The sequence below is a fragment of the Phyllostomus hastatus genome, unplaced genomic scaffold (assembly GCF_019186645.2).
Source record: "Phyllostomus hastatus isolate PE091 unplaced genomic scaffold, TTU_PhHast_1.1 phas_scaffold_39, whole genome shotgun sequence".
NCBI classification, from domain to species: domain Eukaryota; kingdom Metazoa; phylum Chordata; class Mammalia; order Chiroptera; family Phyllostomidae; genus Phyllostomus; species Phyllostomus hastatus.
This window is the reverse complement of record NW_025334028.1, coordinates 25,989,823-26,003,077: the sequence shown is the minus strand read 5'-3', so window position 1 is coordinate 26,003,077 and position 13,255 is coordinate 25,989,823.

Sequence of the window (13,255 nt, the reverse complement as noted above, 5' to 3'; positions counted from 1 at the left end):
TTGCCCACCAGAGGGAACACATCACTTGTGGCATTTACACTTCTGGCTTCTGATTCTAATGCATATCAGCCAGTCCTATGTAATATAAAATAAGGCATTTGAAATTCCATCATGATATTCTACATATTAAGGTTATTTTTGTCATGTAAGAAGCAACACAACAGCAATAGTGGGAAAAATAATTATGCCAGATGTGTAGATAGTTGATATCCTTACATACAATTAAAATATTGTAAAAACCTTAAAAATAAACTTTAAGATGTACAAATCTTCTCATTTTCTAAACTTATATGATCTTTCTATCTCATTTTTTGTTATGCAGTACAAGTTTATGTCTAATTCTACAATTTTTAAAGGTAGAACCACAGTTTTAACAATACCTAAATAGCCTTCCTGCCTTCTCTAATTCACTTCTCTTGCAAAGCTATTTCTATTGAGTTAGTACCTAAAACAATGAATGATGTGTAGGTAACCATGCATTTACAAAAATATACACTATCAAAAATGATTGTTTAGTCTATTTTTAGTCTTTAAAAATATGGTGCTTAATGGCATTTGCCGTCAACACCGAATATTGTTAACGACTGAGTGGTTGCGATCACTGCTGAACGGCTGACGAAGAGACAATGAAGAGAAATGGGCACAAAGATATTTGATTGATTGGTATTCACACAGACCTTAGAAGAAAGCTACAGAGATGTGAAGAATTAGTTGTAAGTCTTTTAGTGTATTTAATTTTTATAAAAACAAATCCTTATTTGTTCAAAAGCCACCATTTTTTTTCTTTTGAAAAATACTGCCTCAAATGATTTCTCCTGCAAATACAAGAAACTTTACTTTTAAAAACAACTTGCAAACTATTTGGGACTATTTTCTATTCTTTTTACTGTACATATATGATAAATTATTTCTTCTATACATTGTGTTAACATCAATAAATTATTCAAATGCAGGCTATTTTGAGGTAATGTGGAGTCTTGGTAAATGTACAATTCAAGGCTTAAATTTGGGCCTGCCACCTCCTGCTGGCTACCTGACCAGCCTTAGAATATCAGCTATTAATATGCAAATGAGATTATTTCCCTGGAAAATATTATTAGATTTAGTTTTTAGTTATTTATAAGCACCAATTAATCCACCAAATTCACTTTAAAGTCTTTTTTGCTACTAATTAATAAAAAGTACTATCTATACATAATATTGTAGGAATCAGAATCACATTAGGGAGGAATTTCAAGTTTTATATAATCAACTTCATCAATTTGATCTCTCTAGAAATAAGATGCCAAAACAGAATTAGAAATGCAAAGAATATATAATATCACAGGAATTGTTTCATTAATGCTAAAGAAGGAATAGAAGCAGGCGCAGGTGAGGTAATTCTGACAACTGTGAAATGAGGGAGAGAAAGGTTGACAGGGTTAGAAGAATTTTAAACTGAGGGTAGCTGGGAAAAAAGTCTTGGCTAATTCTCTAGGAAGGCTGAAACCAAAGACTGCTCATTATAAAAATCTGGTGTTAGGCAGAAATGCCCCTTGCCATGCTCTGAATGAAAATTAATATTCATGCAAATATTAACTAAAATGAAGTTTGTGTGCTTTTCTAATATTATTATCAGAAAAAGTAGACACCAGGCAATAAATTAGCATTACAAAAGGAAAAAGGTGATTTTCATAAAGCCAAAGAGGTCATATCACCAGAAAGATAACTCAATTATAAATTTTAAATATGTGCCTACGAGCATAGCTTAAAGGGTATTAAAAAAGTAAAAAAATAAAATTAAAATAGAAAAATTTAAAATCTTGGTGACAGATTTTAACATGTTTTTCTCAGTAACTGATAGAAGAACCAGCAAAAATTAGTAGGATATTGCAGCTCTAAAATACAATATTTAAGAAAACTAAACCAACTGGTATTTCAATATCATTTTACCCTTTTGGGACAGAATGAATTTTTCACATACATTTAATGCATTTTATCTCAAATTTACAAAACGATGGTGTAGCATAGTTCCAAAATTTTTTTCATCCTACAAACTACAGTGGTGTAAAATAAGCTAGATATCAAAATAGCAAAATAATAACAGGACACTAAGGATTCTACCCTTGGTCAAGATAGAGTAACAGAGATGAGGTTTAATATTGCTCCTGAAACAACTGAAAATCTAGACCAAATCTGTGCAACAATAGTTTTCAAAACGGGGCTCATCAGGAAATGAAAGATGATGTCACTGAATCAAAAGGAAGCAAGTGAGGTGAACCATAAAACTGCCTCTTCAGTGCGTGGAGACGCTTCTAGCCTCCACAGCAGAATGGGGGAAGTCAGGGGGAGCCTGGTAGGTGCTCTGAGTTTAGGATGAAGCTTACAGTTGTGAGAGGCCAGTGAGGTAGACTAACAGAGAAAGGAGAGCAGCACACAGAGAAAATTTCAAAGACTCTAAAGATTCCCTCAAGTATTCCTCAGAATACTAATCAGCCTATGTGTGAGGACACTAACTAAAGTTGAGGAAGGAACTACACCAAATAGTTACAGGGAACGGTACCCAGAACTCACACAGGGACCAGGATGACACACCTCATAATTCATGGAACATTGGGAAGCATCCTCGAAAAAACCTTCCCTAAGTGGTGGAAAATAAGTGTCCCCAAATTAAACACTGTGATTGGGACAAATTTCAAAAGCAAATATTGAAGGAATAAACTTAAGTTTTCAAGTAACTTAACTGCATCCCAGAACAAAGCTAAAGAATAGATGATGATAGATGAATAGATTGTTAATAGATAGATAGATGATAGGTGATATATAGCTATATATACATATTTGTGTCTGAATATATACAGGGACTGACAAAAGTAGATTCATAACTGCTTATGTGGAAAATATAATATAATAATTAATAACAATACGATAATAAACTCTCTCCCACACTTACAGCTGTAAATCTACTTTTGCCATACCTTGCATATGAGGGAGGAACCCAAAACCCCTAGAATTTATTTATAAAAAAATGCATATTTATTCTTACATGTTTAAATTTCAGTCACCTTCAAAGCACTCTCCATTTGATGCACCTATCGAGACTTTTTTCCACTATTCACAAGTTTTTGAACTCCTCGACTTTGATGCCTTTAAGTGCTTCTGCTATTTTTTCACTCCTCCCACATTGGCAAAATGTTTCCATTTGAGGACTTCTTTTCAACTGGTGAAACAAAAAAAACAGTCGCTCAGGGTGAGATCAGGTGAATAGAGAAGGTGGAGCACAGGGGTCATGACATTTTTTATCAAAAAGTGCTAAACACTCATGGTGTGGGCAGATGTGCTTGTAAATCACCCATCATGAAATGGGCAAATGCATTGAAAGAGTCTTCAAAAAAAATTAAATGAAGCTGAGTGCAGTCTCTCACAACAATGCCAGCTGGTACACTGATACAGATGGGTTCCTAGAACACTCACCTAGGAGGGGAAGCCTGAGGCCCTGCCCCTAACAGACAATTCCATTTTATTTGTTCCCCCCTCTTATATGAATACCCAGGACCGAATAAGATAACTTTATGTTTGATATCTAAAAAAAAATTATTACAAAGAATAAGGAGAAGGAAAAGACATAACTCAAAATGAGAAAAATGAAATATTTGAATTGGCTTAGACTTACATGGATTTATAATTAGCAGAAAATATTAAATAATTCTATTCCATATGTATTGAATATGTTCAAAATCCCCAATGTTTAAGATTAAAAAAAAACACTGACTTGTATTAAAGAGGGACAAGGTATTTCAGAAGCAAACATTAGTGAACTTGAAACAGCTATGGAAACAATATAAAATTAAACAGAAAGAAAAGACTGAAGAAACACTGAACACATTATCAGTGAATAATAGCACAACTTCAAGTGTCCTAAATCACTTAGGACCCATTGAGTACTAAGGGGATGAAAAATATTTGAAGAATATAATATTTACAGAATGGATTAAAAAGTACAAATTGGCAGCTATAAAATAGCCAGAGAGATGTAAAGTACAGCAAAGGGAACATAGTCAACAACAGTGTAATAACTCTGTACACTGTTGTAGGTTACTAGACATATCAGAGGGATCACTTTGCAAGTTATGTAAATGTTTAACCGCTGTGCTGTACACCTAAAACTGATATAATGTTGACTGTGATTGAAAGTTTTTTAATTGAAAGAGTTATCCTAAGTTGATGAAAACAATTAAACCCACAGATCTGAGATGCTTAACAATCCCTAAACACAAGAAACATGAAAAAAATTCTGCAACATACATGATAAGCAAATTTCCCAAAAGCAGTGAAAAAACAGAAAAAATTAAACTGTGTAAAAAAATTAAAGTCAGTGGTAACAGATACACTACTTAAGACAAAAGGAGAAGTCTTAGTGGAAACAAAGTGAGCAGGAAGATGACAGCGAAAGATCTTTAAGTTACTAAACAAACAAGTAAACTACAATTGGTACCAGTAAAAATATCTTTAAAGATAAATAAGAAATAAACATTTATTTCCTACAAGAAATGGCAAAGAAGTTCTTTAGGAAGAAAGAAGATGATTCTAGATGGAAATGTTAATCTGCACAAAATAGTGTAGACCAACAAAAATGGTGACAAAAATGGTGACTGAGTTGAGGTATATTATTCTTTTCTAATTATTCAAATCTCTTTTTAAAATGTCATCTTTTAGGCAAAAATAAAAACAATGAGGTCTTGAGTATATAGAATATGCAAAAGTGAAATATATGAAAACAACAGCATAAAGGCTGGGATGGAGTAGAAACAGAAGTATAACATTATGAAGTCCTTACAATACATGTGACATGATGTACTGTCACCTGAAGGCAGACTGTCAACTAAAGATGCGCATTGTTGCTAATAGTCCAACAATGGACATAAAGTAAAATACTAAAATATGCTCTATTAATTGAAAAGGAATGAGAAAAGGTGGACAAATGGAACTAAAAGAACCCAGACAAGTAAAATAAAATAGCAGATTTTATTCCTAGCCATGTTAATAATTGCATTAATGTAAATGGTCTAAACCCAAAAAGACTCAAATTTTTAAAATACTAAGTTCTTGAATATGCACCTAATTGAGGATGTTTATGAATGGCAAATAAGCATATGAAAAAGTTCTCAGCACCTTTAGTCAACATGGAAATGCATATCAAAACAATGGGTATCATTGCATACCTATTAGAAAGGCTTAATTTAAAAAGACTGACCCTACCAGGTGTTAGCAAGAAAATAAAAGAACAATGGGAATCTTGTATTCTGCTTGTCAGAATGTAAAATGGTACAACCCTTTTGAAAAACCATTTAGCATTTTTTTTAAGTTACTCACCCACTGTATGGTAAGGTCATTGAACACTTAAGTGTTTTCCCAATAGAAGTGAAAGCACATGTCTATGTGAAGTGTATACAAATGTTTACAGCAGTTTACTCGAATCTACAGTTTGAATAAGTCAAGGACCTTTCAACAGATGAATCAATAATCAACTTGTGGTACTTTCATACTACTGGGCAATAAAGAAGAATGAACTCTCTATACTTGCAATAGCATAGATGAATCTCAAAATACACTCAAGAAAACAAAAACCTAGACCAAAAAGTATATATAGTGTATGATATCACTTATTCAAATTCTAGAGATTATGCAGGTACAAAAAAAGTATGTTAGTAATTATTGGAGGTAAAATAGGTCTGGGAGGCCAGGGAAATGAGATTACCAAAAGGTGCTAGAAATTTTTGGGGGGTGATGATGGCTATGTTCATCAGTCTGATTGTGCTGGTGTTTTCACAATAAGACACTGCTGAAATATAAATTTATACATATTAAATATTTATTTATTATAATTGAATCAAACCTTACTTAGTACATCATGAATAATTTATTGTTATTAAGGGAATATAGGTTGATTTTAACATTGGAAGAGCTAAACACTGCAAGTTATCACATACACAGGGTAAAATAGAAAATCATTTTCATCTTCAGAGATGGAGAAGCATTTGTTAATATTCAATGTACATTCATGATAAAACTAATAATAACTATAACATACTGCATGATAAATATTTTCATATCTGGATAAAAAGAATTTGCCATATTTTTAAATAACATCATAATTAATGGTGACTTTTTGAATTATGTCTCCAGAAATGAGGAATAAAAAAACAATGCCTAAATCACCACTAGTAGAGATTCTAGTCAGTGCAAGAAAACAAAAACAAAAAAAAATGGATGAATGAATGAACAAATAAATGAATAGATGTTTAAAAGGGAAAGCAAAATTCTCATTACTGATAGATGGCATAATTATATTCACAGAAAAGTCCAACAAAATTTGTAAACTATTTAGTTAATTAGTTAATAAGTAAATTTTCTGCTTCACTTGATATAAAAAATCAATTATGCATCCATATATGAGCATAAAAAGAAAAAAAGAAAAACTCTAAGTAGAAAAAGACAGGATTTACCTTAAGCATAAAAATATTAAGTATAGTATTCCACTCAGAAGTAGTTTCACCAATATGTCCCCTAGAACAAGGGACATAAAGGAAAGAATAAACAAATGGGACTTCAAAATGCATTCTTTATTTCTGACTGGTCCTTTTGTGTAGAAGACCGTCCTGTGTGGCATGGGCCCAGCTCCCACTCGGAGATACACAGGACCCACGCCCAAGGATAGGCTCTCCCATGGGGAATCAGGCCTGCAATGTACCTAGGCCACTTTGAGTCTTGCTCTTGCTAAAAAACTCCCTCATCCTAAATTGAGGACATTTACTGCAAAGTAACTTCCTAAAACCCATGCTAAACCTTCCAAGGATGAATGTAACTGGTTTGACCACTTTTGCCTTTTCATTTGCAAATATCCCTCTTCTGTGATGTGATTAGTGGCACTGGCTCCTTTGTTTTCTGTAAAAGGTAACCACCTAAAGCGAACCTGTGCATAGTAAATGAGGACCATCATGTAATGTGCTGGGAGATAGAAATAAAGCCTGTCATGGTGGAGGCTACTGCCTTTGCCCCCCTTGAGAGAAAAGCCATGCTGTCCCTTTTCCTCCACCAGACTCGGTAGTCCATGTGAATGTCTCATTTCATCCATAATGACTCGGACACCGCAGGCCAGTGTCTGCATCACTTTTGTATGGTTTCTTTTTTTTTTTTTCCATGCTGTTGAGTATCCTTCTAATAATTACTCTACACTCTCTATCTGATAAATTGTTTACCTCCATTTCATTTAGTTCTTCCAGAGAATTCTCTTGTTCTTTCATTTGGGGCCTGCTTCTTTGTCTTCCCATTTGGCTGCCTCTTTGTATTTGTTTCTATGTATTAGGGCAGACAAAGTCAAACCCTGCCAGTGACAGGCCCTGTGCAACTTGTTTGGAGCTACCAGAGACCCACAGTGGGCGGCTGCCTGTGCTGGGCCTGGGTGTGTACAGGGAGAACAGGCTGTGTACCAGGGTCGATTTCGCCAGCACCAGGCCTGGAGGAGGGTCAGATCCAGTCTCAAATCTCCCAGAGAGCTGCCTTCACCTGCAGGCTTTCTGTTAGGCTTAAACAATGAAATTGCCTCCAGCTATACCCTTGGCAGCTGTGCTTATAAGGGAGTGCTCTGCCTGAGAAAGTTGGCCTCTGCTGTATGGGGAATGACTCAGCACAGGGATCCTGGTGGCTGACCCTTCAGTTCTCTCCCCAGAGCCACCAACCCCAGACTCTCTTCATGCATCTATGGTCTGCTCTGCCCTCCCTCTGCCAGAGCCCAGGGTAAGTAGCTGCCAACAAAATTTTTTTGTGTTGGTCCTGTAAGAGGTTCTCTGCATCTCTAGCTGTCTCTCCCTGGTGGACCGAAACCCTGCTGCTTTTCACAGTCAGATGTTGTTTGGATTCCTTTCCTAGTTCTAATGTTCTATGACGCAGTTTAGACCCCACACTTCTCAGAGGGAGCCCCCTGGCCACTGACATATCCCTCTGGCACTTCAGCTGTCACCTGTGGGAGCCCAGCCAGCTTTCTCATGCCCCATCTGAACTTTCTACCAGTCTCCTTGTGTGAAGTGTTGGTTCTATAAGTGTTGGTTATACGGTTTCTCTCCAGCTAGTGTTCAGTTGGATATTCAGGATGATTTTTCTATAATTTACTTGTAATTCCAGTTCAGTCCTAGGAGGGAGTTATTGTAGCTTCCCCAAAAGTTACTAACTTTTGAATATTTATCTTGTTTTCCTTTACAAGAAACTGCAAAGCAGTTTTCCATAGTTTCTGACTGGATCATATTCTCCCTTCATAAGGTATCTCCCTTAACATTACTTTTGAGTCAGACATACTATTTATGAATTCACTCAGTTTTTAATTGTCTCGAAAGGTGTCTTTCTTTTTTAAATTATAGAATTCAAACCTAAGAGTTTTCTTTCAGTACTTTACACTTCACAAGGTTTTCTAATCTTGTCTTTATTTCTATCTAATGTGTCTTTTTCCTCTAGCTGCCACCAAAATTTTTCTTTCTTGTTCAAGATTTTCTCTATCTTTCTTTAATTTTTTAGCAGTTTGAGGATAATGTCCCTGGATTTCTGAGTGCTCCTGTTGGAAATTTAGCCTCATGAGAGATAAAAATGGTATATGATATAAAGATAGGGCAAGTTTTACTTTTCATGTACCATGAGAATTAGATCTGCAGCCCTTTGCCTAGTGAATTGCTCAGTTCTCAGCACCAAGCTGGTACACCTGGATTGGATCTCTAGGTTAAGCCCCAGCTAGGAGAACTGAAGGTGATCTTCCTCAGTAATTACCTTTTAAATAGTAAGAAATTCAGACCTTGGAGTCATCTCTAGTTGAAAAAAATTGAGAAACTGGAGTTTATCAGTCCCCTGGAAAGATTAATTTGCACCCCAAAATATTTGAGTGAGAAGGAAGGATCCTTTTCATCCCACCTTTTAAGAGGGAATTGTCTATTTCTTGAGTATGAAAGAGACAATCTATTGTTCTCCATTACTAACCTCTGAAGTGCCTGGCCAGTAGCCAAGGAGTTGGTGATTCTTCCATCTGACTGCCATTGTATTGCCCCAGAAGTATCCCTGAGGCAATGGAGGCTAAGATGCTCATTATTTACTATAAGGTAATTAATACATAGTTCATCTCTGATCCAGAACACCTCATGTGTGCATTTAAATTAAAATTGATCATTATAAACAGTTTGGATCATTAACTCTTATTTACAAAAAACAAGCTTTTGTTTGGAATTAATTTTGACTACAGTATTTGCTTTCCTTATAAATTTCTGCTTTAAATCTTGTTTTATACTATCAAATAATTTTTATTTAATTATGTCTCTCCCTGTTTCTCAATTAATACTAAATTTAAATTTCAAAATGTTCCTGTTAAATAATACAAATTTAAATATAAGCAGCTATAAGAAAGAGTATTCTTTTCTTCCTTCTCTCCTGTAATAACAATATCTTGTTGGTATTAGATTCCTGAAACCCAGTCTTTTTATTTTAAAGCTCTGTGAATTGTGTTATTTTCCATCTTCCAAATTTCTAGGTGGCAAGTTCAATACCATTCTGATGCTCTCATCATTGTATGTAACCCACTCACTCTGTCTCTATTATTGAGATTCAGAGATTTCACTAGGAAATTTCATGCAAGAGAACTGTGAGATCTTCCAATTACATTGTTCTCTGTTTAAAAAGGTGTCTCTCTCCTTTCCTCCCTCTCTCTCCCCTTCTCTCTCTCCTTCTTTCACTATGTATATATTTCGTTTATATTTTGTGTTTATAGTGTTTATTTTTTGCCCAGATATTTTATTTTATTCAATTTTTATATTATTGTACAGATGTATTGTATCTCTCCAAATATATACATACATTAGAACATTAGCTAGGTTTTTAACATATCTTTTCACAATTTCCAAGTTTTGTGGTTTAATTTGAAAATCATGCTTTTAAATTCCAAAAGGTATTTTTATAGTGTACTTATTTCTTCATTACTTTTACAATTGTGTTTCTTTTCTACATTTCTAATTGCACTTTTCAATAAGATTGCCTAGTCTTATTTTTTGAGTTAGTTTAGGTCTATAAAATTCTTGAGTGCTCCAAAATGAATTGTATTTTTTTAACTTTTCATGGTTGATGGACGTGGCTCTTCATAAACTCCTTCCGAATGATGACATCTCTCGTGTTGGTTAAACTTTAGATGTAGATGGTAAAATACAAGGTAGGAAATCTGGTCCTACCAGATTTAGATGTAGATGGTAAAATACAAGGTAGGAAATCTGGTCCACTTGATCTGCAGCAAAAAGAGAGAGAAAATGACTTTATGCTATGGGTAGATGAAAGAAGCTTCTTTTCTTTATCTAGCTGTAAGCAGAAAGAGGTAGTCCTATTCTAGACATGTTGAATGGCATCAGTTCACTACAGTCTCTTCTCCAGAAGTGGGTGTCACCATTGGGCACCATAAAGAAAAAGGGATCCGAGGCAGGTCATTCTTGTTGTGCCAAAGGGCTCAGTTTGGTTGATCTGACCGGCTCTTACAACACAAGCAAAGAATGTGAAGTTATTGCCATAGAAACCAATCATCAATCATCATTCTGTTGCTGAAATCTGTTTTCTCAAGGCAGGGTCTTGAGTCAGCCTTCAGATTATCAGTTTCGTGATATTTTAGTTTTAATATATTGTTTTTAAACTCAGGTGTTTGTCATTATTATACTTGCTTTTAAATTTGTGGCAAGAAATTATAATAGTTTCTAGATAATGCTATTGAATAGTTTTATTGTGGTATTGCTTTCTCTTCATTCTTCATTCAGATAACCATTTATTTTCCTACATACCTAGTATTTGGATTTACCTAGTATTTGGATTTAATAAATTCTTCAGGTAGATGTTGATCCTTAGCAAATAACTTGTAGTGTTATTTTGGGCCAATCATGAGTACATGTGATACTAAATAAACAATTTACATGCATATTTGTAGTAATCTATTTTTCTTTTTTACTCAATAATCTTTTTAAATACCCACTGTTCTTACTGTGTATATATCTAGTTCATCAGTACTCATTCCACTTAATTATATTTATCTACTACCTAAATGGTGAACACAGTTTTTGCACCTATACTCCTGCTACCGGAAATAGTGCAGTGGTGAACAGAAATCTCCATCAGGCTTATTTATATAAAATTATATTCTCCATTTTCAGTGACTATAAAGAGAAATGTTGGGATGGGTGAGAAATAAACAACTAGAAAATTGATAAATCTTCATCTGGTCAGCAGTACCATTAAAACATGTGGTTCAGCCCTGGCTGGCATAGCTCAGTGGATTGAGCGCGGGCTGCGAACCAGACATCGCAGGTTTGATTCCCAGTCAGGGCACATGCCTGGGTTGCAGGCCATGGCCCCCAGCAACTGCACATTGATGTTTCTCTCTCTCTCTCTCTCTTTCTCCTTCCCTTCCCTCTCTAAAAATAAATAAATAAAATCTTTTAAAAAATGTGGTTCATATAGATGTGTCAATCCAGTTCATAACAGTATCATCAAGAGCTGTACCATATGTCCAGCTCACTGACTTATATACCAAATTACTAATTAACGGAATGTATAACATATCATGTTTTGCATTAGATTATCTTTAACTTTTACCTTGGAAAAAAGAAAGAAAATGAGTAAATGATGGTACCCTCAAAAAGAAAATGAATATTTGCTATTAACAGAGTCAATTATTATAAGTGCCTGATTATGTTACATGTGCACTATACAAATGTCCGCATTTTATGTGACAGTTTCAAAAGATCAGAAATCTAAAAAAAAGAAGAAAAAAAAGATCAGAAATCTCTTGTCAGATGAAATGACTAGAAAAGGGTATAGGGAGATAAGTAGTAATAGAAAAAATACAATAAAATAAAAAAATTAAAAAATAGTTTATTCTTGCCAAAACATGGATTCTACATTGTGTTTTCTTTAAAATTTGAATCCTTAAATGTTTTCATATTCCTAGAGTAATTATATAATGACATGATTAGTACAAAGCAGATAGAAAAACTAGTAAGAGATTATTGTTCATACAGATAAAATTAACAAGAATTATTTAATGAGCTATATTACTACCACAGTAGGAGATACAGTGGCAAGATACCCAGACAATATTAAGGAAAAGTCAACACCATTTGAATTAAAATTCATTGTATGCCACATTTTAAACTTTTCTCCTTTTTTACCCAAAACCAATTTAATACAATGTTGGCAATAAAATTCTATTAAATAATTGTACTTCTTTTCATTAGTTTTGGGACAGTGTCTCAAAGTTCATCTATTAAGCATGGCTGTTCTATGGGAAAATAAATTAGCAAATGATACCTCAGACAAGGGTTTGATCTCCAAAATATATAAAGAACCCACATTACTCTACTCCAGGAAGAAAAAGAATCCAATTTTTTTAAAAATGGGCAAAGGATATGAACAGACACTTCTCCAAGGAGGACATACAGAGGGCCCAGAGACATATGAAAAGATGCTCAGCATCACTAGCTATCAGAGAGAGGCAAATTAAAACCATAACTAGATATCACTTCTCACCAGTCAGAATGGCCATTATAACCAAATCACTAAACAACAAGTGCTGGCAAGGTTGTGGAGAAAAGAGAATCCTAGTATACTGTTGGTGGGATGCAGACTGGTGTAGCCACTGTGGAAAACAGTATGGAATTTCATCAAAAAACTAAAAATGGAACTGTTCTTTGACCTAGCAATTCCCCTGCTGGGATTACACCCTAAGAACCCTGTAACACCAACCCAAAAGAACCTATGCACCCCAATATTCATAGGAGCACAATTTATAATAGCCAAGTGCTGGAAGCAACCCAAGTGCCCATCAGTAAATGAGTGGATGACACAACTATGGTATATTTACACAACGGAATACAGCAGAAAGAAAGGAGCTCCTACCCTTTGCAACAGCATGGATGGATCTGGAGAACATTATGCTAAGTGAAATAAGCCAGGCAGTGAAAGACAAATACCATATGATCTCACCTATATGTATAACCCAATCACAAAAACTAACAAGCAAGCAAAATATAACCAGAGACATTGAAATGAAAAACAAACTGACAGTAACCAGAGGGGAGACAGGAGGGGTTATGGAGGGGAAAGTGGGAAGGATTGTCAAGGAACATGTGTAAAGGACATATGGACAAAGCCAAAGGGGGGTAGAATTGAGGGTGTGAGGTGGGGATGGCTGGGATGTGGGGGAGTGGTGGGG